Source organism: Petaurus breviceps, unplaced genomic scaffold, assembly GCF_028583685.1.
Source record: "Petaurus breviceps papuanus isolate PSGF00001 unplaced genomic scaffold, PetGlider_PUasm1.0 378, whole genome shotgun sequence".
NCBI lineage: Eukaryota > Metazoa > Chordata > Mammalia > Diprotodontia > Petauridae > Petaurus > Petaurus breviceps.
This window is the reverse complement of record NW_027186302.1, coordinates 43,601-71,568: the sequence shown is the minus strand read 5'-3', so window position 1 is coordinate 71,568 and position 27,968 is coordinate 43,601. Positions and strand designations below refer to the sequence as shown.

The 27,968-nt window shown below is 45.5% G+C and overlaps 2 pseudogenes; one reads left to right on the top strand and one right to left on the bottom strand.

Annotated features, from left to right (window-relative positions):
* The first annotated feature begins 9,494 nt into the window (after window positions 1-9,494).
* Window positions 9,495-27,968, top strand: part of LOC138169787 (zinc finger protein 850-like) — a 60,705-nt pseudogene continuing 42,231 nt past the window's right edge.
* On the bottom strand, window positions 15,710-21,155 carry LOC138169785 (pantothenate kinase 3 pseudogene; annotated as a pseudogene).

Sequence of the window (27,968 nt, the reverse complement as noted above, 5' to 3'; positions counted from 1 at the left end):
GAAATGAGGCCTTTATCAGAGACATTGGTTGTAAAAATTCTTTCCCAATCTCCCACTTTCCTCTTAATCTTGGTTACATTGGCTTTGTTTGTACAGAAGCTTTTCAATTTCATGTAATCAAAATTATCCATTTTGCATTTTATAATGCTCTCTAATTCTTGTTTGGTCATAAAGTCTTGCCCTCTCCATAAATCTGACAGGTAAACTATTCCTTGCTTTCCCAGATTGCTTACAGTATCAGCCTTCATACCTAGATCATGTACCCATTTAGACTTGATTTTGGTATATGGTGTAAGTTATTGGTCTATGCCTGGTTTCTGCCATACTATATTCCAGTTTTCCCAGCAGTTTTTGTCAAATAGTGAGATCTTATCCCGAAAACTGGGGTCTTTGGGTTTATCAAACAGTAGATTACTATAGTCATTGACTGCTGAGTCTCCTTTACCTAATATATTCCATCGATCCACAGCTCTATTCCTGTATCAGCAATGCCATATTCACAATGCCTATAGAGATTACAAATATGCTGATATAATTATCCATTACAAAATACGTCAGGTTTGCCATATGAGGAAATAAACTAGAAAATTTATTAAGATACCAAAAGACTGAGTCCCAAAACCAGAAAGTGAAAGCCATCAGAGTAGTTATGATATTGGCACAGGTAGATAAATTAGAAAGCACCCACATTTTCAAGCCTTTAAAACAGAACAGGCTACCTCAGGCAAAGGTCCTCCTCTCCCCACACACAGCAACCACCCAGCGTCCTGGAAGCGCGCTCCCAGCAGCTCTGGCCCCTGGCAGTCCTCAGCAGGAGTCCTTAGCAGAAAGTCCTTAGCAGTCCTAACTCAAAAAGGGCTTTGCTCTGCCACTGCCTCTGCTGCTGCCGCCGCCGTTGCCACCACCGCCAGCCACCGCAGGAACACTAGCTTGGCTTCCGCTTCCTCTTGCTCCGCCCCTTCCTGCTACGTCAGCAAGTCCAACGGGGCATGGAAGATCTTTAAATCCCATAACCCTTACATTCGGCCCCAAGATCTTTCATGTCCCTTACTTGGCAAAAATACAGTAGGAATAACTGGTGTCAACAAAATTTCACAACAATATAACAAGAATAGCACACAATAAACACAGAAAACCATATTTTAGGGTGGGGCTTGAGCACAAGCTCCCCATCATTCCCCCACCCCAAACAAATGGGGCCCCAAAATCTTGTGGTAAGGGGTGAAGATCTCTTCTTCTATGGCTACTTGCTGCTGAAATCGGATGTAGAGCTGTCCCTGTCCTAAGGGGTCCCATTTGAGAGGTCAGTTCTTAATATGCTTGATGCCAGGTCCAAGGGTGACACATCACAGTTGCAGACAGGGGGTGACATCCAGCTTAAGCTATCAGGCATCTACAGATGGAGGGTACCAAGCCTGTGGAAACAAATCTAACAAACAAGGTGAACAAACAAAAAATCAAGAAAAAGCAAAGAGACAATAACCAGACTATCGTAGCCTCACTCACGGTAGAATAAATGAGTTAAGGGTACAATTTTGTAATCATCTTCTCCAGAATAAACAATAGTTACAGTGTTATCCCTCCCATATGCTATAATCTCTGCAGCCTTTGGAAGATCATCTGGCTTCCGTTTTACCCATACTTTAGCTCCTGATTTTATTCTATCAGTAGAACCAAATCCTTCAGTTCCTGTGACAGTTATTTTGGAAGGAGGGTCAGTTTTTACAAGTAGCATTGTTTTACAAGGAACAATAATCACTTGAACTATCCTATCATTCTTGTGAATCTGTATGGGCCTTTCACTTAAATTCTGGAAAGTTACAACAATTTCTCCTTGATAATTAGAATCTATTACTCCAGCCAATACATGTATTCCTTGAGCTGCTAATCCTGATTTGGGTAAAATCTGTCCAAAGTGATTTTTAGGGATTCTTATGCATATCCCAGTGGAGATTTTTCTTATTTCTTTTCTGTCCAACCAAAAGTCCTCTAAACAATGTAAATCATACCCCACTGAACCAGGTGGTCCTGGGTACAGTGCTGGGACATCTGGCCTCAAGGTCCAATACTCAATAATTGGAATCTTGTGTGTTTGTTGTTTTCTAATTTGCAGATTGGGGGTCATCATTCTGGCTAGAGGTGTACTTCCTCCCAATGGTCTATTATTCAAATTACGCAAAGCCATGAACAAATTATCCTTCCAATGTTGATATGAATTATTGGAACTTAACTTCCTCAATTGTCCTTTCAGTAATCCATTCATTCTTTCAATCAACCCAGATGCTTCTGGATAATATGGAATATGATATATCCATTCTATATTGTTTAGTATACAATACTTCTTCATTTCATTGCCTTTGAAATGTGACCCGTTGTCACTTTGAATCTGCATTGGGGTTCCATAATATAGGCTTATGAGATCTAGAGTTTTACAAGTGTTTTTCTGGGTTGCATTCTTATAAGGACAAGCTACTAGTACACCTGAATAGGTATCAACACAAGTACATATAAATCTGCACCCTTTATCCAGTGGTAGTGGACCAATATAATCTCTTTGCCAGATTTGGGCTGGGACTTTTCCTCTTGCTATCTCTCCAGTTACTACCCGAGGAACAGTTCGCTCCTTTTCCAATTGACATATATGACATTCTTCTGCTGTCTGTTTTAACAGTGAATGAGAGATACTAATACCTCGATCTTGTGCCCACTGGTGTGTGGCCTGGACGCCCAAATGGCCTGCTGTTTGGTGGACCCATTTTGCTAATACGGGATCATCAGTTGTTGTCAAAGTAGGGACAATATGTTCAGTAGCAATCTTTGCCAGTCGATCAGCATGAGCATTGTACTCACGTTCTGGTGTGGTGGGGGCCACGTGAGCATCTACATGAAAAACTGACAAGTCAGTGACCAAAGACATGTTCCAGATATCTTCCCATAATTCTTTGCCCCAGACTTGTTTGCCATGAATTTCCCAATTTTCATTTTTCCACATGGGCATCCATGTAGCTAACCCATTAGCTACCGCCCATGAATCAGTGAATATATGACACTGTCCTCCTTGTTCTATTTTGATGGCTTGATATACTGCCATAAGTTCAGCATATTGGCTACTTGCACCTATCCCAGTACTTTCCAAAGTCCTTCTAGTACATGGGTTATAGGCCACTGCTTTCCAATGTCTTTTTTGCCCCAAATATTTTGCTATCCCATCAGTAAACCATGCATGTCTCTTTTGTTCCTCAGTTAATACATCATATCCCTCATTCCACTTTACAGTGGACTTTACCAACTGTTGCTTTGGCTCAGGGGGTGTGTCATTCCTCTCAATTTCTATGTTTGCTACAGATTCATGTAGAGCAGAGACTCCGCTTTTGCCTGTTTTCGCTCTATTTTGAATATACCACTTCCATTTGATTATACTAGCCTCTTGGGCATGTCCAATTCTGTGAGAAGCTGGGGTACTCATTACCCAGGTCATAATTGGGATTCCAGGTCTTAATATCACTTCATGGCCCAGAGTCGGTTGTTCAGTCTCCACCAAAGCCCAATATGCAGCTAACAACTGCTTTTCAAAAGGTGTATACTGGACTCCAGATGAAGGGAGTTTCCTACACCAAAATCCCAAAGGTACATTTTGGCTTTGTTGTTTTTGCCATAAGCTCCAGTTTGCATAATCATCTTGTACAGTTACTTGCAATTCCACTGGACCATTTTGCATGGGCCACAAATCTAGGGCCAATTGTATGGCAGCCTTGGCTTCTTCAAAAGCTTTACTCTGCTCAAGTCCCCAATCGAATTCATATTTCTTCCGTGTGACTCTATATAAAGGTTTTAAAATCTGTCCCAAATGTGGAATGTGGTGCCTCCAGTATCCAAACAATCCTATGAACTTTTGGGCCTCCTTCTTATTGATAGGGGTAGGAAAATCCTGAATCTTTTGTCGGGCTTGAGGAAGAATCTCCCTTAGCCCCTTGTTCCATTGTATACCCAAAAATTTCGGTTCCACCCCTCCAGGATCCTTGGCCTTACAATCTCAATCTAAATGTCCATGGATCCTGGAACAAATAGAGGCACTATGCTTTGTACATCCTACCGACTACGCCATAATGTAATGAAATGCCAAAAGAAAGGCAACTTCCCAAGGTCAGAATACCAGCATAGGTGCTCTCCATTTTATTCAGTAACAAACCCAGAACAGAGAAGATCAAAACATGACATCATTCAAAATACAGCATTTACTAAGCGTGATTAAATAATCTCCAAGTACTACCCCACCCCAGGACCTTCCAATCATTCAATCAATTACAAAGTCTCTGTTCTAAATACTTCTCCACCCCTAGGCTATACCTTAATTTAATCCACCACAAAGCCCCTCTTCTCAAATGGAGATTAGTTTCCAAACATAAGGTCAAAAGTTCCCCACCCCTGGATCACAATTGAATCTACCCCAGAGTTACATCAAGTTTAAACACAGCACTTAATACCCAAATGGAGATCTTTTCTTCATCTTGACACGAGGCAAGTTCTCAGCAATCTTAGTTCCTGGGGAGACAAGGCTTAGCAAGGCCATAAGATACATTGCCAGTCCCTTCATGAATTCATCCTCTGTCTGTAGAACAGTCCTAGAACCCCTGAACACATCAGCAAAACCCTCTCCCAGGATTTCTGTAAACATACAACCAGAAAATCCTTCTTCAGGGCTTCCGAACCAACAGAAAGGTTCCCAGACCCCTGCAACAACAGCACTGTCTTTCACCAGTGGACAGTATTCACTCTGTCTGCAGGACAGTCTCCAGACCCCTGCAACAACAGCACTGTCCTTCACCAGTAGACAGTATTCATTCTGTCTGCAGGACAGTCTCCAGACCCCTGCAACAACAGCACTGTCCCTCACCAGTGGACAGTATTCACTCTCTGTCTGCAGGACATTCTCAGGGCTTCTTAGCGAACAGCCAGGTTCCAGGACTTCTTCAACAAAAGGACTGTCTTTCACCAGTGGACAAATCTGGCAAAACAACATCAAAACAGACAGACAAAGTACAGCAAAACAGCCATGTCTCCTCAGTCCTTGGCAGCTCAGGGGGCAGGTCTCAAAAGTCCAGGGCAATTCAAAGCGGCCACCAGCAATTCTCTTAGTCTCTCTCTCTCCATGAGGTGCTGCTTCCAAAAAGATCTTCCGCCTCTCTCTTATCTCTCCAAATCTACGTCACCAGCTCCTCCCAGTTCAGGACTTTCTTTTCACATCAAAAAGTCCATCCCACAGGTGGGATTAACAAGCTCTGGGTTTTAACACAATCAATTTGAAAACCAAGCCAATACAGGGGAATCTTTAAATGCCATTACTATCACAATTCCTCAGCCAGTACCAAGTAGTTTCAATGACTGCTGCTTTATAATACAGATTAAAATCTGGTAAGGCGGGGCGGCCAGGTAGCACAACGAGTAAGAGCACCGGCTCCAGTGTTGAGAACACCTGGAGATCGAATACTCAGATACTTAGCACCCACCCAGAAACACCTGGCCGTGTAACCTTGAGCAAGTTACTTAACCCCAATTGCTTAGGGGCGGCCAGGTGGCTCAGCGAGGAAGAGCACCGGCTCCAGTGTCGGGATGACCTGGATCAAATCTGGGCTCAGATACTCAGCACCACACCCAGAGATAATGACTGGCCGTGTAACCTTGAGCAAGTTACTTAACCCCAATTGCTTTAAAAAAAAAAATCTGGTAAGGCTAGGCCACCTTCCCTAGCATTTCTTTTCATTAATTCCCTTGATATTCTGGACCTTTTGTTCTTCCAAATGATTTTTTTTTTACTATTTTTTTCTAGTTCTATAAAGTAATTTTTTGGTAGATTGATTGGTATGGCACTAAATATGTAATGTAATTTAGGTAAAATTGTCATTTTTATTATATTAGCTTGACCCAACCATGAGCAATTGATGTTTTTCCAATTAGTTAGATCTGACTTTATTTGTGTGAAAAGTATTTTGTAGTTGTGCTCAAACAGGTCCTGGGTTTGTTTTGGCAGGTAGATTCCAAAATATTTTATAATGTCTACAGTAACTTTAAATGGGATTTCTCTTTCTATCTCTTGCTGTTCGATTTCATTACAAATATACAGGAATGCTGAGGATTTATGTGGGTTTATTTTATATCCTACAACTTTGCCAAATTTATTTATTGTCTCAAGTAGTTTTTTACTTGATTCTCCAGGGTTCTCTAAGTATGTCATCTGCAAAGAGTGATAACTTGGTCTCTTCTTTGCCTAATTTGATTCCTTTGATTTCCATCTTGGCTCCACCCCAATTCAGTGTTTTTAAAGAAAAGATCATTTAATAGACTATAATTGTATCACTCTTCAGAAATTGTTTTTATTAGGAATATTTCATACCCACTTGTATCCCAAAATTCCCAAACAAGAAAGAATAGAATGTAATAAATGAAAATTTGTATTTATACTATGAAATACTAATGGACAGTCAAAAGGCATTGATTTATTTGAATGTATTTTCAAAGGATGTTACATAGAAAATCTCTTTATACATCTATCAGTTTAACACCCGGAGTAAAGGCATTCATTAACCCATGTAGACTTTATATACAATTACACTTTTATTTCTTATACTGACATTTCTAAAGAGGTCACACTCATGAAATTTCATGTATATCTTGTATTCAGGTCTGTCCTACCAATAGGAAGTCAGAAATCAGAATTATCCTAACGACAACACACATGTAACTTTAAATGGTACCACATAGTTTGGGACAAACTCCATCCCGTCAAATCTGGACTTACAGTTATAAACACTCCTATGCAGAATCTCAGTTTGCCTAAGGGTCATTGGCTGTGAGCCCTTCCAATGATGGAGCCCACCATTTGTAGTTAGTCTGCAGCCCAGGTTTTATCCTGGCTGTCTTTCAGCAGAGCAGGAGGAGGGTCTGAGTCCCAAGGCAGGAGAGTAAAGGGTGTGGGGGGAGGGATGGGGAAGCAGAATTCTCAGGGATGACCAGGTTGGGGGATAGTGGCCCAGCTGGAATTCAAGCCCTGGGGTGGAGTTTAGAGGCCTAGGAGAAGTCTACGCAGGAAGAACTCCAGGGCTCTCAGAGAGAAAGGTCTAAGAGTTTTAGGTACCAGAAAAAACTTTTTTTTTTTCCCAGAAAGTGAGATCTTGGTGAGAAGACTGAATCCAGGTGACTGAGGGGAGCAGAGAGAACATTCTAAGCATAGGAGGCCGCCATTGGAAGGCCCCAGTGCCAGGAGATGGAGGTTCTTGACCAAGGATGAGCCAGGAGGACAGTGGCCCTGGGTCAGAGAGTGAGTGCAGAGGAGTGAAGGAGATGGGGCTGGGCATTCCCTGGGATGAAGGGCAGGGGTTGGGGAGGAGAGGCAGGCAGGCCCTGAGGACCTAACCCAGTGTGCCATTAGAAGAAAGGGCCAATCCCGGGGTTCAGGGACCAGACAGTAAGGGCTCTTTAGGCCTAGAAGGACCTACCCTCAGCAGGCTGGCTGTAAACAGGAATTCCAAGAGCTGACATCACTGTGCCTCAGGAGCTGGTCCCAGGTAGGTCTGGGCCAGGATCCTACAGGATGCCGGGTCCTGCTGGCTCCCCTTCCTTTGGGCCTCATTTCCCCCTTCTTATGTCCTGTTGACCATTCTCCATGGCTGGCAGGAACATGCCTCCCTCCTAGGACTAGCTACTGCCCGGGGTTCCTGTCCCTGAATGTCACCCAGACTCCCAATCCCATCCCAAATGCCCAGGGCACTGTCCCCCACTGTATCATTGCCTCTGCTGGCCACCCCTTTGGTAAGTGTCCTCCAGGTCCACCTCTCTCCTGGACTGATTTCTGTACAAACTCCCTGCCCCCAACTGTTTTCCCAACTCCAGATCATTTAGATATGTCTATGTCAGCCTCCCCAAAGAGACTATTGGATCACACTTTCCCAAAATTTAGTCTTACCCATAGGGACCCAGAAGTCCCACTTTCAGCCTTCCTAGCAGGACCCACATGTCCTATCTTCCTGTCTCTAGCTCCTGCCTTCAGGCAGCCCCTGTAAGGATCCACCAGTTCTGCCTGCCTTGATGACCCCTCCTTGGACACAATTACCAAAGCTCTGTCCTGGTCCCCCTCATCTGTACCCAGGGCTCTAGGGCTGGTTCACTGTCAGATCGCAGGCATGTTGCTCCCCTGTCTCCTGCTTCCCTTTAGGAATTCCAAACCTGAGCTCCATCAGAGGTCCCACATTCCTCCCCACCTCCTCCCATTAGCCCTCAGGACACAGTCATCCTGCTTCCCCAGACTCAGTGTGCCCCTGGAGCCCTTCTGTCCCCCCAGTGTCTCTGACCTCCCTCCATGAGCCATGTTAGATGGTCTTGCCTCCCAGACCTTAGCCCTGCTCCCCTTCCCCAGGCTTCCTGCTTCCCTCCCTCCTCTTCTTTCAGACCCTCAGGTACCATGCCAGGGAGCTTCATACCAGACTGGATTTTGTCTCCCAACCTCAGGCATTCCTTGGTGGCTCCATTCAAGAGTCCTTCCCATCCTCAATCTTCCCTAGCTTCCCTCTCTCCTACCTGGATCAAGCAGTCAGTCTGCTGTCTAGATAATGTGTGTATTCTTTGGGGAGAGGACAATGGGCAGGGAGAGCTCTGACTCAGAGGTCATTGAGGCCATGACTGGTCTCACTCCACCTGGGATCCCAAACCCCTTCTGCCTCCATTATTGTTCTTTCTTCTTCCTCTAAGGGGACCAATGACATCAGGAGGGTGATGTCTTGACTTGCAGGTAAATTGGATTTCAGTGGGGGCAGAGCTGTGCAAAGTCGTCAGCTTCACTTTCTCCCCCAGAGTCATTCAGTCTACTGGTAAGACATAGGTCAGGACACCTGGTGATGGCCCTGAAGGCCCTGGGAGACCTTGGCCTTTTCAAGCTAAGGTCTTTCCCAGGTCTCAGTTTGTCTGAGGCAACACCCATTTAGAGGCTAAAGGCCAGGTAAGAAATGAGGCTAAAGATTTGCCTTCTCAAAAGAATCAATCTGGAAGGGGAAGACCCTCAGCGTTGCTGACTAAAACAGGAAAAAATGAGCTATTTACACTCACTCTGAACCATCAATACCCAAAGATGAGTAAGTGAGGCTGGGGCTGGGACCTATTCTTGGCCAGAGTGAGAGCCAGAGTGATTTGGGTATAATGGCATCATGATTTGAATCCCAGGTGGCTTTAGCAAAGCCTGGCTTGTCAGAGCTAGATTTAAAAAAATCATAACATTGAAGACAACATGAGATGAGTGTTAGTTGTTAACAGTTTAAAAAATATATGATTAAATAAACAGGTAGGGAAGAAAAAAAAATCTATCCCCCAAGTCCAAGATAACTTGGAGGGTTTAATCAATCAAAATTTATATTCCTTTGGACACAACTCCCACAAGTGAGTCTATCACTCCACATCAGGGAGGGAGGGAGAAAGGAATGAAGGAAGGAAGGAAGGAGGGAGGGAGGGAGGGAAGGAAGGAAGGAAATATCAGCATTGTCCACCTGGAAATAGTCCTCCATACAGAATGTTATTCACCCTTCCTTCTCAACACAAGGAGGGCAGAGTGCCAGCTGGGGGGCAGCCCTGACGCTGGGTCACTGAGGCTCTGACTGGTCTCGTCCCATCTGGGATCGCAGAGCTGCCTGTGCCTCTTGGGTCTCTGTAGGAGGATGGGGAGGGGAGGCGGACAGAAGGGGAGGAAGAGAGGGAGCGCAGCCGTCTTCCTGTTCAGACCATCCTGCCCCTCCCCCCACGCCCTTGTAGGTTACTTTGTGTCACTTTCAGGGAGTCTGGTGCTACAATTTCATCCTGGCAGCCTCAGTGCTCAGAGAGAGGAGGGGCGAGTCTGGAGCGGGGGACACTCTCTGGAGAGGACGAGCTCTCAGAGCTGAGCAGCCGAGGGGTGGGGAGGGGTAGTTTGGAGGCCTGGGAGGCGTTTAAGGCTGAAGAGGGGATCACTGCACTAGAGAAGGCTTTGCAGGTGATGGAGGCGGGGCACAGGAAGGAGAAGCAGTCAGGGTCCCTGAATGCTGGCCCTGGGGAGAAGAGAAGCCAGGGTCAGGCCCTCCGGAGGGCCTCCGAAGCGGGGCGGGGCCCTTGGGAATAGGAAGACCCTCCCAGGGTGGGACGGCCGAAAGCAGGAAGTGTTGGAGGCCTGATCCCCGCCCCCCTCCCCGGGATCCCTCCCACTTCCGGATGCCCGCCTTGTGCTTGCAGGACCCAGGGAGGTCTGAGCCAGGGCGCCCCTCCCCCACATCCTGGTTCCGCTGCTGCCCTCCGCCCCCAGCTCAGTCTCGTACATCCGACCTCATGGTGAGTGTGCTCAGACCCTGCCAGGAGCCCACCTTCCTCCCGAGCCCGGCTCCTGGGGGCTCCCTGCCCCTCGGTCTTGTGCCGAACCCCCCCCCCCCCCATCACTCCCTCATTTCCTGCCTCACCATCCCCAGGTTTCCCATTGGATAACACTTTGCCAGACTTCGCCCAGAGGATCCCGGGAGCCCTGATTTCAGCCTTCCTATCGCGCACCACGTGTCCTGTCTCCCGGCCCCCGAATCTCTGACCTCTTGGTTAGGAATTCCTTTGTCCTGCCTCAGATCCAGCCCCCTTTGGAGATCCAGGAATCCTCCCTGCCTCCCTCCCTCGATGCTCTGGCTTAGACGCAGTTACCAAAGCTCTGTCCTGGTCCCCCTGATCTGCACCCGGGGGGCTCTAGAGCTGATTCACTGTCAGATCCCCGGCACGTGGCTCCCAATCTCCAGCTTCCCTTTAGGGATTCCAAGCCTGAGTCCCACCAGAGGGTCCCCACAGTCCCCCCATCTGCTAGTCAGACCTGAGGACACAGCCATCCTGCTTCCCCAGGCTCAGTGTGTCCCTGGAGTCATTCTGTCCCTCCAGTGTCTCTGACCTCCCTCCATGAGCCATGTTAGATGGTCTTGCCTCCCAGACCCTAGCCCTGCCACCCTTCCCCAGGCCTCCTGCTTTCCTGCCCCAGGTCCCCTGCCAGGGGGCTTCACCCCAGACTGGATCTTGTCTCCCAGACTCAGGCTGCCCCTAGTCATTCCCTGGTGGCTCCATTCAAGAGCCCTCCCCATCCTCAACCTTCCCTAGCTTGCCTCCCAGATCAAGGAATCAGTCTGTAGTCTATATAATGGGTCTGTGAGTCAGGGAGGGCAGAGGGGACCTTTGGAGGGAGAGCTCTGACTGAGGGGCCATTGAGGCTCTGAATGGTCTCATCCCATCTGGGTCCTAAGCTTCCTTTGTCTGTTGGGGGGGGGGGGGGGGGGGGGGGGGGGGGAATCAGTAGAAGAGGGAGGGAAGTTGTCCTCCTATTCAGACCATTTTCCTTTCCAAGCCTGCCCCTCCCTGCTTCCTCCCTCCCCCTGTAGGGTAGAATCTCTCTCCTGAGGGCAGGGCCAGGGCCTTGTGCTTCCCCTGGGGCCTCACCCTGTGTATATTCCTGTAGGCCAGCCAGCTGCCCAGGAAGAGAAGAAGAGCCAGACCTCTCCCCCTGTGGGATCCTTCTTCCTGCCCAACTCAGCCTGCAGAGGACCCAGACCTGGCCCCAGCAAGAGGCCTGGAGCCAGAGGGAATGGCCCCTGGGAGCAGCAGCACCCCTGCCCAGGTGAGTGCAGTCTCTGTGAGCCGGTGAGGTCATTGCCACAGGCCTGGAGGGTGGGCTGGGAAGCTGTCACTGTGTCCTCCTGGGCCCTTTCTTTACAGAAATAGGCACAAAATGGAATAAGGTGGTAACAACATTGCCCTGCTCTCTGCTTCTCTGGGTTACACCAATTCATTGACCCTCTGGTATGTAGAGCACTCAAGTCTTCATGTGGAGTTAGGAAGGCCATTGGAATGGTTGGCCATTTCCTTCTCCAGCTCATTTTACAGATGAGGAAACTGAGGCCAACAGGCTTAAGCCTGACTTGCCCATGTCACTCATCTAGTGCCTGAGGCAATACTCCAGCTCAGGTCCTCCTTTGTCCAGGGCCAGCTGGCTTCCCCCACATGTCAGAAGAGTTGTCCAAACAAGTTCTGTGTACTACAAAGTGGTGTAAACTCTGAGAGGGACGGCTCTAATAGTTTTGAGGACCAGGAAAATAGTTTTTTCAGAAGGTGACACTTTAGCTGAGCCTTGAGGGGAGCCCAGAGCAGGCATTATGGGCCTGGGTTAGGGTCCGGATTGAGAACGTTCCCATCACTGGAGAGGCATTTGATGTTGGCTCCTGTTTTTCCTTTCCTTTGGTTGTGTCTCTGTTCTGTCCAGTCAGTAGCAGCCCTGCCTTGCTTCTGTTTGTAAGGAAGTCTCTTCTTCTCTAGCTCTTGTCGCTCCTCCCCATTGGGCAAATTCTCCATATTTCTTCGCATCACTATTTTTGGTGCCTCCTTTACCCAGCTTTTGACTCTTTTTTCATGGTTGTCTTGCTTCCCTCTCATTTCTGTTCCCAGTTTTTTCTCTACCATTCTTAATGATTTTCAAAATCCTTTTTCAGGGTTTTTCTTTATGACCTGAGACCAGTTCACATTTGTCTTTGAGGCTTTGAATGTAGGAGTTTTGACTTTGTTGTCCCCACTCAGTGTTTTCATCTTCCTGTCACCGTAGGAACTTTCTGCGGTCAGGAGTGTTTTCTGATATTTGCTCATTTGTCCAGCCTGTCCCTTCACTTTTAACTCTTTACTAAAGTGGGCTCTGCTTTCAGGGCTTCACTTCTTCCTTTTCATTATGGAATATCCCCGTTTTGTCCCATGATGTTAAGCTCCCATCTGCAGGGTGGGTCACCCCAGGCTGCATCCTGGGCTCCAGAGAGCTTGGGAGCAGGGCTTCTTAACCTTTTTGCCCTCCTGACCCCTTTGCACCAGAGAAATTTTACAAGACCCTGGCTCTATAAAATAGGGATAGAAATCAAACTTTTACTGAAAACAAATCGAAGAAATTTCTTTTAAAATGATTTCTTGCCATGAATATAATTGCACCATTTACCAAAGGTGAAGGGAGATAGCGATTGCTATCCTAAGGAAATGGATGTGTGTTTGTTTTTACATAAAGAATTAAGTCTGGGCAGAACATTGGATGTTACAGGACACAGCATCTCCCATTCTTCAGAGTGCAGTCACATTGGGATTTCAGAACATCCAGGAGTCTCCTGGCAGGGTTCCTGGGCTTTGCATATTGTGATGGGGTGAGCCCTGCAAAGGGCATGTGTTGTGGGTTCAGAACCAAGGCCCCAGGGAAGATGTGTGCCAGGGACTCCTTGGCTTCATTACCTGGTTGACTTTGCATTAAGTTCTGCTCTCTGGGTGTTCACAAACCTTGCGCTGTTGTCCCGTTTTTGTGACCCCCCCATATTTAGTTACATGACCCCATGTGGGGTCACCACCCACAGTCTAAGAAGTGCTGCTCTGGAACACATCCTTCCATTCCCTCCTCCTTTCTAGTGGGTTTGGGTTTGCATTGGTCTTGTATGATTGCAAAGTCCTTTCCATTGTGTGTGAAAGTCTTTCTCCTGGTGGCTTGTAGGACTTTGTAACTCCTACCCGTCCTGGGGTGGCAGCCTTGGGTTGGCTTTTGTTTATTTAATCATTATTAGATTTTAATTTATGGAAGAAAACCAGCATTTCCAAAGCTTAGTACAGTGAAAAGATGATTGCATGTAAAATTGCAAATCTACCTTGCACAACTTGCTATTCCTTTCCAGTGTGCAACAAAACTACCATGTGCCTTTCCTTTCCTTCTCACACCTCCAGTCTCTGCCCTAGACACACATATATATCTATGTATATGTACAATTATTCTATACATGTATCTTCCCTGCACTTTCTAGTTCTTTGCCACCACAGAGAACTGCTTCCATCACTTTAGAACATCATAGTTCTTTTCCTTTTTCCCTAATTTTCTCTTTAATGTGGGGATTTGGAAACTCAGTTCTAACATTCCTTAAGTTTTCTTCCCAACATCTTTTTCGGGTTCTAATCAGTGGATTCTTTCTATCTATACTTTACCTTCTTGTTCTGGAACTTCAGGGCAATTTACCTTAATAACTTCTGGTAATATTGTATTGAGATTCTTTTTTTGATCATAACTTTCAGGTAGCCTGAGAGTTCAAATATTTTCCCTCCTATATCTGTTCTTCTCTAGATCTGCTGTTTTTCTGATGAGAAGTTTCAGATTCTCTACTGTTTTTTTTCTTGTTTCATTACATCTTGGTGTGTTATGACATCATTCAATCCTACTTACCAAATACTAGTTTTCAAGGAGTTATTTTCTTCTTTAAGATTTTGTGTCCCTTTTTCTAATTGGTTATATTTCTTTTCATAATTTTCCTGCATTGGTTTGATTTTTTTTTCCTAATTTTTCTTTATTTTCTCTTTTTTGAATTTGAAGTCCTTTTTATAATCTTACTCAACTGGTTTTCTTTTTTTCTCATTTTTCCTCATTCTCTTTGACTTGACTGAAAATTCCTTATTAAAATGTTCTTGAATTGTGTTTATATTTTTCCTTGTTCTCTCTTATTTGATTTTTGAGCTCTTAAGTTCTTCCAAGATTTCATTTTGAGCTTGCATCCAATTGGCATTACTCTTTAGGAGAGGGCTGACTTTTTAAACACCCTCTCCTGTTCTGAATATGACTCAGATCTTTTTGTGAGAAACAAAAAGGTTTCTGCTTTGATAGGATTAAAACTCCTCCCAACTTTGAATGTGAGTGAGGGAATGTGAGTCAGAGGTCACTCTTGAGGGTTGGGATTAGAGATAATGACTTAGCTGAGCCAGGCTTCTGATTGAATAAAAGGTCCAAAGCTTGTAGGCGTGCTTTAGAGCTGTCTCACAGGGCATGTATCCAGGAGGAGCCCACGAACTGGGCAGCTCAGAAGGTCCAATCTAGGTATTGGAGAGCAAGGCGGGGAATTCCAGTGGGAGAAGAATAGCAAGACTTGCATTTGTCTGAGCAAGCATACTCCATTAGGGAGCTACCCATTCATTCATTATGAATGTAAAATAAAAGGAGAAATTGGCTGGCTTCACAACAAGTATTTTTTCTTTCTAGAGTGAGCGCATTTCTCCCGATTATACCTAAGGAGGTATCAGTAGTCTCGTTCTTTTTCCTTTCCTTATTTATGTTTTTATGTTTATTTTATGTCCTGTTTCATTTTTAGCAGCCTGGTATTATTAGCCCCCAGTCTGAATCCAGATTTGCCGGGCCAGGTCGCCCAGGCCTCAGGTCCTCCCTGTTCTGGATTCTCTCTGGGGGCTCAGCCTCTTCCTCCCCTAAGCCCAAACCTCACTATCCTGAGCAGATTCTTGCTCCCCAGGGCCCCCCACTCCCTGGACTTGTGCTCCCTCCTCCTAGGCCCCAGGCCCAGCCCAGGATCACGTGGGGGCAGCACGGCTAGGCTGGGCTGCTGGAGACATTAGGGGTCTGTCTGTCCTCCCTCCCTCAGCATCTGCTCTTCCTTAGATGGAAGGCTGGCAGGTCAGATGTCTGGAGGTGAAAGTTCTTGGGGCTGTGAGGGAGGTGAAGGTTGAGGTGACATTTCCAGGGCCTGCTGTGTGGATGCGGTGTAGGTGGCCTGGACGTGTCTACACTTCCCTCAGACCAGACCTCAGCCCCTGAAACCTTCTACTCTCAGGTTCTCCTCCAGCTGCTTTGCCCCTTTCTTCTTGCTGCTCTGCCTTCATTTTGTTGTGATTTTCTTTTTTTCTCTTTTTTTTGGAGAGGGGAAGGCAAGGCAATTGGGGTTAAGTGACTTGCCCAAGGTCACATAGTTAAGTGTCAAGTGTCTGAGTCTGAATTTGAGCTCAGGTCCTCATGATTCCAGGGCCAGTGGTCTATTTTCTGCACCACCTTGCTGCCCCTGTAGTTATTTTCTGTCTGTTTATATAGGAAATCTGGAGAGCCTGGAAATTCCTGACCTTTGCTGCTATCTTCCCTGAGCATATCCACTGGGTATTTTTTCTGGAGGTGTATATCACAATACAATATTCACAGCACCAATAGCAACTGTGAATATGCTGGCATAGTTCTGAATCATAAATATATAATAGATGCTCCATATAGAAGACAGAGGCAAAACATCTATTCAGACACCAGAAAGTCAAATCCATCATTGCAACAAAGAAGCTAATACACTATAACACAGCAGGAAGCCACACCATCCTTTAGCCTTCCCACAAGCCCAGCTGTCTGCTTGCTTGTATCCTCTCCCACCTTGCTAGCTGCTCTGACTCTCAGTTTCCTCCAGCACTGATCCACCCTTCCTGCTCTACCCTTCAGGAAATTCCTCCCACCACAGGGTCCATGTGATTACATTCAGCCTATTATGAAGCAGGGAAGATCTTCAAATTCCCATAGGCCTATTAAGGGACTGAGAAGACCTTCCAATTACCATTACATTTGGCCCCAAGATCTTTCATGTCCCTTACATAGCAAAAATACACCAGCAGTACATTTCATTGCATAGGTTAATGGGAGTTTAGGGGTGACTGGTGTCAACAGAAGTTTACAACTATATAACAGGGATAACAGAAAATAAACACATAAAACAATACCTTAGGGTGGGGCCTTGAGCACAAGCACCTCATCATCCCCCCCTCAAACAAATGGGGGCTCAAAATCTTGGGGTAAGTGGCAAAGTTCTTCCATAGATGCTTCCTGCTGAAATTGGACGTAGAGCTGTTCCTTTCTCAAGAGGTCAGTTCTTTAGCAGGCATCTGGAGCTTGGTGGGCTCCAGGTCTAGGCTGACACATCACACCCACGGACAGAGGGTGACATCCAGCCTAAATGATCAGGCATCTGCAGGTGGAAGGTATTGAGCTTGAAGGAAACAAATCTAGCAAGAGGGATTAACAGACAAAAAAACAAAAAGAAAAACATGGAAATTAACCGGAAGCAGGGTCAGTATCGGGTCAGCCATGCTTCCGGAGTCCGTGAGCCCACTATCACAGCCTCATTCATGGAAGAACACATGAGTTAAGGTACAATGTGGTAATCATCTTATCCTGAATAAACAGCAGTTACACTGTTATCTTTCCCATGTGCTATTATTTCCACAGCCTTTGGAACATAGTCTGACTTCTGCTTTACCCATATTTCAGCTCCCAATTTTATTCTGTCATTGGAAACAAACCCTTCAGTTCCTCTGATAGTTATTTTAGAAGGAGGGTCAGCTTTCACCAAAATCCCTAAAGCATTTCAGCTAAAAATGCTTCATGTTACCAAGATCTCACTTTAACATGGCGACATTCAGCAGCTTACCATTTTGACATTTAAAAACGAACAGCAGCAACACTGCTGTTTCGCCCCCTTGTCCTTTGGTTCCCATCAATTTAAATAATGCAATAATAATCCTTCTGGTTTTCAGTTCCACTTGGATGGCATTACTGATGTAGCAATTTCAATGCTTTAGCTGAAATTTGGCAGCCCCAGGAGAGCACCAACTGCTCCAAAGTATCCCTCATGTTCTAGAAACAATGTCTTCAACTGGCCTTTGGACCAATAATCCAATGCATATGCCAGAAGTTTCATGGATAGGGTACTGACACACAGAAAGTTTCCAAGAATGACGACTCTATTTTCTCATTAACAGCACACATCCTTGCTATAGAACCAGTGTTATTGGTGATAGTAACTAAAGTAGCAGATTCTCTTCTCCTTATAGATCATGTTCCCAAAACTAGATTCTACAGCCCACCTTGGAAAGCCAAATCTCTCATAATCTCCTCCATAAATATCACGGACCAGTTTATCAGCATGAGTGCTGTCATCTTTGGAAGCCATTGCAAGAGCTTCTCCAGAACTTTCACAGCCAGTCAGTAACCGGATAAGCCCAGAAATGTGCCCCCTCCCAGGCCTGTTCCAGTAACTGGCTTCTAGTTGTTTTTTGAACAGACAGTTAAAATGCTAGCTCCAGAACCAGTGTTCACGGCCAGTAGTGGATATGGGCCATCCGAGTTAAAAGGCATCTTTTGGCAACTTGGGGTTCTGAGGCTTTGCCAAAATAATAGCATCCTGCCTGCCCATTAAATTTCCAAGGCAGTGGAGTCCATCCAGTTTGCACAAACTTGTAAGCACCACCTCCAGTGGCTAGCACACAGTGCCGTGTGTAAAGTTGGGTTTTTCTCTCTCCCCGTTTGGACAAAAGTAGGCCGGTCATGGCTTGGAAATCTGTTAAAGTGTAAGGTCCCTCTCCGCCCAAAGAGTGTTAGATCCTTCAGTTCCAGATGCACAGCCCTAACTCCGGACAGCCCACAAGCTCCATCAGAAGTCAGATGTTTCCAGATACTTTTTAAACTTTGAACTTCATGCTCTTCCTCTGCTGTGATATCAGTGGGTTCAGAATATGCGAGTTTCACAAGAGTGCCTCCTATGTCCGTGCTAAACCATGGAAAAGAGGGCTTTTGGATATCCTTGATGCTGCCCTCGGGGGAGCTGGGAGGGGCAGAGCGGGGCAGGGCTGCCAGCCGCCCAAGGTGATGCCGGGCCCAGTGGGCAGGTGGTTTGGGTGGTCGCAGGGTCCGCATCTGGACCTGGTCTGCCTGCAGCTCCTGAGGTGCGGCCAATGCGATGGGGGATAGACACTGGCGCTCGCCTGTGCGGGCCCTGCCACCTCCACTCCAGACAAAAGGCCCCTCTCCGGGGAGCCCCCACCGTGCTGAGCCCGCCCAGACAGAAGCCCTAGCTTGATCTTCTAAAGGAGAACCTGAATGCTGTAACACAGCCAGCTCCCTTTCCATGCACCTTTTCTTGTTGTTGGGTTTTTTTTTTTGGCTTTATGGAGGGCAGTTGGGGTTAAGTGACTTGCCCAAGGTCACGTGGCTAGTTTTTTTGTGTTAAATGTCTGAGGTTGGATTTGAACTCAGGTCCTCCTGACTCCAGAGCCAGGGCTCTATTCACTGAGCCACCTAGCTGCCTCTTTTCCATGTGCTTTTTCTCTTCCAGCAATTTGTCTCTAGCTTTTACATATAATACAGTAACCTGTTAGTTTTACTAACAGTAAACAGTAAAACCCAGCCTCTTCTACATACTCCTTATATTTCTTTCCTTGGTTTTATTGATATTCCTTGCAAACATGTTTCAAAATCTCTACATTATCTCTTCTGTAGCCTCAGTTCCCAATTTTCACAGAACCCTGTATATTTAGCTTATTCCCTTGCTAGGGAGGAATAAGGCAAATCCTCCCATCCGGGAATATCTATTTCTTCTTCTAAAGCCTTACTGCCTCCAAATAGAGGTCCGATATTTCATGATCTCATTCTTGTCACCAAATGTAGTGCCAGTGCAACATTCGCAGCAGCAATGGTGACTGTGAATATGCCACCATAATTCTGAATCGCAAAATATAACAGACTCCCCATATATAAGACAGAAGCAAAACATTTTTGGACACCAGAAAGTCATAGCAACAAAGGACACACCATAATACAGCAGGGAATAACACCATCCTTTAGCCTTCTGACTAACGTCATCTCCTCTCCTCCCACCATGATAGCTGCTCTGACGCCCAGGCTCCTCCCTTTCCCTAGCCCTCCTCCGCCATTCATGCTCCACCCTGCAGCAAACTCCTCCTGCCACAGGCTTCATGTGATTACATTTGGCCTATTAGGGAGCAGGGAAGAACTTCAAATTACCATTGCCATTACAAGGTGAGCTGTGAATACATTGAATTGGAAAGTCCTTTTCCTTGTTCATAAGTCCTGGCCAATTCTTTTAATATTTCCTTCGTGTCTCTATCAAATTATTTTTTTATCCAGTCATGTTTTCTGGGAGACCTATGATCCTTGGGTTGTCTGTGGACATTTCAGTATGTTTGCTTCGTGAAGGGGCAGGTTTTCTTTTAATGTTGTTTTTGGCTTCTCTTTTCTTGGCTGTCCTTCAGTTTTGTTTAATTGCGTTCTCTGCTATACTATCTTTTGTTTTCTTTGGAGAAACCTGCCTGAGCAGATTCCGGGTTTTCTTTTCCTTTCACCTGAAGGTACTAACAATTAACAAAAGGAGACTACACACAAAAGAGGGACTAAAAGGGGGTCAGGGTGGGAAGAAAGTGCCCAATTCAGGGGCCTCAGGGGAAGTTAGTCAGAGAAGTCCCCAGAAGGAGAGACAGGTGAGAGATGAGGAGATGGCTGAGGTGAGCTTCCTCCCTATTCCCAGGTTTGAATTTCACAGTCCCAGCTCATGCTGGTGAAGGGGAGATGTGGGAGGTGGTGAAGATAGAAGGAGGCTTGGGAAAGATTCTGATGGGTGCGAGGTGGAGAGCCAATTAGAGAGCAGGTATCCATCAGGAAGAGGAGTGACTCCAGAAAGCATAGAGAAAAAGGAGATTGAGAAATTCTTGGAAATCTCAGTAGGAAGGTAATAAATTCCTCAATTGTTCAGAAATCAAACAATACCTTAAAGGAAGTGAAAGGTGAAATATGGATTCCAAAGAGACCCTAGATCAGGTTTTTTAAAGAAGAAATCACAATGATGAAAAATGAAATGGCAATTTTATGCCCAGGATGGAGAATTGTTCCCAAATATCAGATTCTCTGATAAAGTGAATCCTATGCTTATAATAGAAATAAAAGAAAATGAAATGAAAGAACATCAGATTTCAAGCTCATTGGCCGCACAAAATGCTGTACATATAAAATATTGGAAATAGAGACGACCCCTTCCAAATAGCAGGGTATTTGTGGGGAGTAAGTAATGTAATAATAGAAGAAAGATAATATAATATAGGAAAACTTAAATGAATGTCATAGCCAAGTTTCAAAATTTCCGGGTTAGGGAGAAAATATTGCAAACAACAAGAGAAAAAAGCATTTCAATCCTGTGGAAATCTAGTTTAAAATTTCACAAGAACTAGCAGATTCTACTCTAAATGACTGAAATGAAAATGAAAGAGCTACGGTTACATAAGGAATAACTTACCAAGCAAAGTGAGTATAATCCTGAATGGAAAAAAATGGCTCTTTAATGAACTGAAAGACTTTCAGGTATTTGTAACAAAAAGAGTAGAACTCATTGGAAAATTTGATATGAAATATCCAGAAGAAACGAAAGGGACAACATTAAGTTAAAGACTGATTATAAGGCAGCCATTACGGTCAAACTGTTTACTTATTATATGTGTGGAAGTTACCAGTATTCTTAAAACTGTCATCATTACTAAGGTAGTTTGAAAGAAAAGTAGTCTCAGTTGTTATGATGGAGTTATGACTAAAAAAACTAGGTAGGAAAAGTCAAAAGGGAGAAATGATGTTCGAAAAAGGGAGTGTGGAGAGAACTAATACAGAGAGAGCAAATTGGGGTGCAGGACTGGTGATGTTGGAGGCTTACGCTCATCTGGGTTGAAAAAGAAGCAACATGTACATGGGAAGGGGTGTAGAAAGCTTCCGATCATGTCGAGAGGTTGGGGAGAGACTGTTTAGAGGGTATGTGGTTTGGGAGTTAGGAGAGTCAGGGAGAGGATGGGGGAATGTTTGCAGGCCTTGCAGATTGAAATTGGGAGCAGGAGGAAGGAATCAGGGAACTCTTGCAGGCATTGGTGAATTGGGGGCCGGGGTAAGTGGGTGGGGAAGAAGATAAAGTAAAAAGGAATAGGGTAAAAAGAGACCCTGGAAAAGAAAGTCATGAGTAAAAGTATGATGGAAAGAAATTCACGGGTAATAATTATAACTCTGAATGTGAATGGGATATTTACAGCAGCCCTCTTGGTGGTGACACAGAACTGGAAATTGCAGGGATCCCCATCATTTGGGGCAAGGTGACTGGGTTGTGGTGTGCTTGTAATGCACTGCTGCTGTGCTGTGAGAAATGATGAGGTCAGTGACCTTAGAAAGGCACCGGAAGATTTGCACAAAGCATGAAAGAGCAAAGTGAGCCAGACGAATGGAACGTCGCCTACAGGCAGAGTCTGAGCAGATAAGTCATGCTGATTGTTCTAAATGCACACAGAGAGTGGTGCTATCTGCATCCAGAGAAAGGACTGACAAAATGTATGTAAGGAATAATTTTACATGCATATATGTGTGTGTACACATATAGACAGACACACATGCACAGACAGACAGGTGTGTAACACATACATACATGCACACATATACAGACAGGTGTGTGTGTGCACGTGGTAGCCATCTCTAGGCTTGTGAGCAGGGGAAAGAAAGAAAAGAAATTTATTTGATAACTATTGTACATTTCCAGGGAATACCAAATCGTGCGTGGGAGATTTGCAATTTCATTTACAATCATTTTGTTTTTCATTTTACTCTTATGGAAATGCTGGTTTTGTTCCCTGAATTGTAAGTAAAATACATATTTTTTGAAAAAGGTAAAACCCAGTTTCAAATTCCAAGGAGCTCACATTTCCCCTGGTAACGCTGAGTCTGCAATCAAAGGAATATGTTCATCCCTGGAGTGCAGGGTTTGGAGCATTTATCAGTTATGAGAGAGAGGAGAGTGCTGGTCTCCTGGCCTGCTGCCTAGTGTTTCCCATAGAAGGTCTCTCATTGTGTGACAGGAGCCTGAGGGTCTCCTTGTTGTGCCTGAAGCTGTCTCTGACCCCTTCTAGGCAGCTCCATGTTGGTGTGGAAGCATCTCAGACCTGGAAGGACCCTCAGGGGCCATTTGATCTGACCTCCACCTGGCCCTGAATTCTGTCTGCCAAGTGTCTGACAGCTGCTCAGGAAGCTTTTCCTTATTTGCCCGTCCTCTCTGGGATGGGTCTGGGATCCAGAATATTCTTCTTTTTAACAAGCACCAATTTGTAGCTCAGGCTTCTGCTTGTCCCTCATATAGCGAGTTTGTCCTGAATCTTCCTTCCTGTTGCCCTCAAATGCCAGCAGAGCTGGTGGGAAGGGAAGGAGCATTTATTTACACGTACTGTTTGCCAGGGGCTTGGCCAAGGGCTTTCTTTACAATATTGTGTCACTTTATCCTCACAGTACCCTTCCAAATGAGGGGATATTATTCTCTCCATTTGACAGTTGAGGAAACTGAGGCAAGTGGCGGTTATGTGACTGGTCCTGTGGCACACAGCTAGTAACTGTCTGAGGATGTAGCAAGGAGGAGATAACATACAAATCGTTTTGTACATATAAGATCTATTTGTTATATAAAGTATTCTCATACATTAGTATACATATGTGTATATAGACATATGTATATGCATATAATATATACACTTGGTCTGCAGCTTCCCCTTCCTCTGGTCCATAACTTCTCTGCTTTGGTCGCTGTTTCCCTTGGATTTAAGTAAATCTTTCTATATCTCCACTCAATATGGAAGGAAATAAATTCTAGAGTTTTCCATGCTTTTTTATGTGAGATTTAAAAAATAATTTTTTAAAAAAGCTGTTATCACTTTTTTTTAGGCTTTTTTTTTTCTTTTTGGAGGGGGAATGTAGGGCAATTGGGGTTAGGTGAATTGCCCAAGGTTGCACAGCTAGGAAGTAGTGTCTAAGGTTGGATTTGAACTCACATCCTCCTGACTCCAGGACCGGTGCTCTATTCACTGCACCACCTAGCTGCCCCTGCTTATATAAGTTCTAATGAGGAAGATTATTTCCCATCACCCTCTGTCCTGCTCCCCCCTAGATCCACCTGCCTCCCAGATAGAGCCCAAACTTTCTCCCTGATTCCACAGGCAGATGCATTTCAGAGGCAAATACTCCTCACCTTCATTCTGACCAATCACAGGAAATCCTTTTCCCAAAATTCAGCTGGGCTCTTCATGACCCTGGTTTCAGGAGTTAGCTCCGCTTCTTATGGAGGGTCTGACCTTCCAGCAGATCCTTTCTCTGGGCTTCAGGTCTGCTCTGTGCATTAATGAGGGTTGGACTATTGAAACCGGAAGTGTCCTTCAGCTCCACATTCTGTGCCTTTTCATGCTTTAGGGGTTGGTGACATTCAAGGACGTGGCTGTGGACTTCACCCAGGAGGAGTGGGGCCTCTTGGATCATCCTCAGAAGGAGTTGTACTGGGGGGTCATGCTGGAGAATGCCCAGAACCTGCTCTCCCTGGGTAAGGACACTTCCCCTGGTACCACTGAGTCTGCAATCAAAGGAATATGTTCATCCCTGGAGGGCAGGGTTTGGAGCATTTATCAGTTATGAGAGAGAGGAGAGTGCTGGTCTCCTGTCCTGCTGCCTGGTGTTTCCCATAGAAGGTCTCTCATTGTGTGACAGGAGCCTGAGGGTCTCCTTATTCCTCCTGAAGCTGTCTCTGACCCCTTCTAGGCAGCTTCACGTTGGTGTGGAAGCATCTCAGTCCTGGAAGGACCCTCAGGGGCCATTTGGTCTGACCTCCACCTGGCCCTGAATTCTTTCTGCCAAGTGTCTGACAGCTGCTCAGGGGGCTTTTCCTTACATGCCCGTCCTCTCTGGGATGGGTCTGGGATCCAGAATATTCTTCCTTTTAACAAGGAGCAAATTGTAGCTCAGGCTTCTGCTTGTCACTCATATAGTGAGTTTATTAATCTTAATCATCCTTCCTGTTGCCCTCAGATTCCAGCAGAGCTGATGGGAAAGGAAGTGAAGGCAGGGGAGGGGAGGGGCATTTATTTACACGTACTGTTTGCCAGGGGCTGGGCCAAGGGCTTTTTTTTACAATATTATGTTGCTTTATCCTCACAATAACCTTCCATAGTAGGAGTTATTCTCCCCTTTGACAGTTGAGGAAACTGAGGCAAATGGAGATTATGTACCTCTCTAAAGATGGATTTAGTCTCTGGTGTGCCTCGCGCAAGGCCCAGGGCTCTCTCCACTGCCCCATCAGCTGCCTCTAAATTCTAAAGAATGAAAACTGTTGGGGCAGCTAGGTGGCACAGTGAATAGTGCACCAGCCCTGAAGTCAGGAGGAACTGAGTTCAAATCTGGCCTCAGACATTTAACATTTACTAGCCAGGTGACCTTGGGCAAGTCACTTCACCCCAATTACCCTGCCTTGCCCCCGCCAAAAAAAAGAGAAAAAAAAGAATGAAAACTGTTCCATGAGTCAATCCTTCATGAAGAGGGTGTGCCAAGTCCAAACTTTCTGATCCCAACCTGGCTCCATGATCTTCTCCCCCATCACTCCCCAAAGCGCAGAAAAAAAATGCTCTGAGGCTGTCCTTCAAGGCTCCTGGGAACCACCCTGGGTCCTTGCCTACATGTCCTGGCATTGCCAGGAATAAGAGACTGGCTGAGAAATAGAATTTGGACAAACTGGGGTTTATTGAGTTTCCCAGCATGAAAATCTAACTCAAAGAGGCAAAGCACCCCGAGTGAGCAGTACACAAGGCTTCTTTCGGTTTTAAGGAGTAAGGAACAGGAGAGGGGGAGATGGCAAAAGCTGGTTTCTATTTCTGAGACTCTAGTCTGGTCTTGAACAATAACCCTTTTTAGCCCTCTTTGGAATTAGGAGTTTCTACCAGAATGGGACTAGACAGAATGGGGGGCAGGGGTTTGGCTCTTTCTCAGAATAGGTTGTACAGCAGGATAATGGGGCACATCCCCTTTTGGGTTACCTGCATTACAAGCCCTAATGGGTGAGTACAGTCTCATGGGTGTGAACATGAAAGAGTGAATCTCAGAAGCACCAGCTCTGGGTCTGAATGCCTTTCCCTAAAGAGACCTGAATGACAAGTTTCTCCCCCTGTCCATCCCTGACTCCCCATGCCAGGGCTTCCAGTTCCCAGGGAAGACATGATCTCTTATTTGGAGCAAAGGGAAGCACCGGGGATGCTGGAACAAGAAGGCCTGAGGAGCTGCTGTCCAGGTGAGTGAGGTGGAAGCAGGAGTGGGAGGGCTAGGATTACAGGAGGCTGCTGGGTGTTGTGGTGAAGCAGGTGCTAGATTTGGAGCAGGAAGACCTGCCTTGGAACGCTTTTTCAGGTATTTCTCAGAGTGAGTTCATGGGTCAGTCTCAGTTTTCCACTAAAGTTTTCCATAAGAGGGGTTTGAACTCCATGGCCTTTCACCTCCCTTTTATGGATAAATCTATGATCCAAAAAAAAGTCATTATTTGGGATTTGGGAGCACGGAATTGTCCTGGAAGTGCAAAAAGGGACTAGGGTCTCCTGTGTGAGCTCTTTCCTAGAATTTCTCCAAGCCAACAAACTTCTAAGTGCTTACCCTGTTGCACATCCCATACAAAGCCCCAATCACCTCACACCTCAGATAGTATCAGAGTCTGCCAGGTGGTCCAGTTGCCTCAGTTCTCCCCCCAGTCCATTCATTCTTCCACTCAGTTATTGAGTGCGTCTTCCTAAACTCTCACCCAACCTACTGAACAACCTCCATTGGTTCCCAAACAAAAGTATCTTGAGGGCAATGAAAGCAGTTCATCACCTGCCCCTTATAGACCCTTCCAGTCTTTTTTCACCCTATTTCCCCCTCCATCTACTGCACTGGTTTGGGCCTCCTTTCTACTCCAGGAATAGGACGTTTGACAATTGGACTCTATAGGCTTACCATCTCTAGCTGTTTAGCCATAAAGTGAAAGAAATATATTGGGCACCATCTTGTGGGGATGCATGGATCACATGAGAGTGTTTTAAGGATTAGAGAGAAGGTATTTCATTTGTGGAAATAAGAAAAAAGTCACTAGTGTACAAGAGAGTGAAAATAAGTGAAAGAGGAGGAATGTATGGGGGTAGATGAGGGGGTTGAGTGAGATGATTTGCATATATAAGGGGATTTTCTTAAGCAAGCAGAAGAATAATCTTTCCATGTGATGTGGGGGTCAATAAGGAGAAGACATCTGATTTATGTGAGATGAAGAGGGTAAGATAGTCCTTGAAAAATGTCTAGTTTTGTTCAGTGATTGGGAGAACAGTGGAAGCGAGCCATGATGGAGGGTTGGGGATGAAAGAAAAGATCTGGAAGAGCTGCTGTGGTCAGTGGCTCAGGGAGTCAGTTAGGGAGATGGCAGAGGATTGCCTTGCCCTAGTGAGGGCCCAGATGAGATTACGTAGCCTAAATTGGCCGTGGCTCTGGCAGCCTGGTTTCATGATTTTCTCTCCATACATTTAGCAGCCCATGAGGAGAGGTGGCTGACGCCTTACCTGTAGTCTTTCAAGGCTAAACTTGGCATGAATCATCAGCCCCAGTCCCTTTGCTAATCTCTGTCCCCATTCTTGGAGAATCATTGACGAGGTTCATGTAGGTGACCTCCATGTCACTTTAGGGAGCTGGGAGTTAGAGACCCACAGGTGTCCTATAGCAGGGGCCTAGAAAGAAGCCTCTGTAATCTTCGGTATTGGTTCTGGTCCAGTTCCATCAGGAGTAGAAACCTGACAAAACTGACTACTTCAGATGATTGAGTACAAGAAAGAAATAGAAACAGGGCCAAGGCCTGAACATGCATTCAACAACTAGGGAAGAGACCAGAATGCAGGGGGTAAAGGTGGAAGCTGGGACAGTTGTCAGGTCTAGTTCCACACAGGGAAACAATAAGCATTAAGTGCCTTCTGTTTTAGGTACTGGGCTAAGGCTTGAAGATACAAAGGAAGGCAAAAGACAGTCTCTGCTGTCACAGAGCTCAGAGTCTAGTTTGCAAACATAGAGATGGTTTGAGACCACGCAATAAATCTGAAACCTCACTCTTACATGATGCAGGGAAAAGCATGTTCTACAATGGAATTACATTTTGTGCAACAAGGAAATAAGGGGATAGGAGGAATGAGGATAATAGCAGTGTGAAATCTCACTGGAAAAAGAACTGACTGAGAAAATAGATCCAGGAGAGATAATTTTGAAATTATTGGACTCCCTCAAACCCATGATGAAAAAAGAGCATAGGCACCATCTTGCAAGAAATTATCTAGAAAAACTGCAGATGTTCTAGAATCAGAGAATAAAATAGAGATTGAAAGAATGCAGAGATCACCTTCTGAAAAAATCCCCAAATGAGAACACTCAGGAATATAATAGCCAAATTCCAGAGTTTCCAGGTCAAGGACAAAATAGTGAAAGCAGACAGACAAATAAT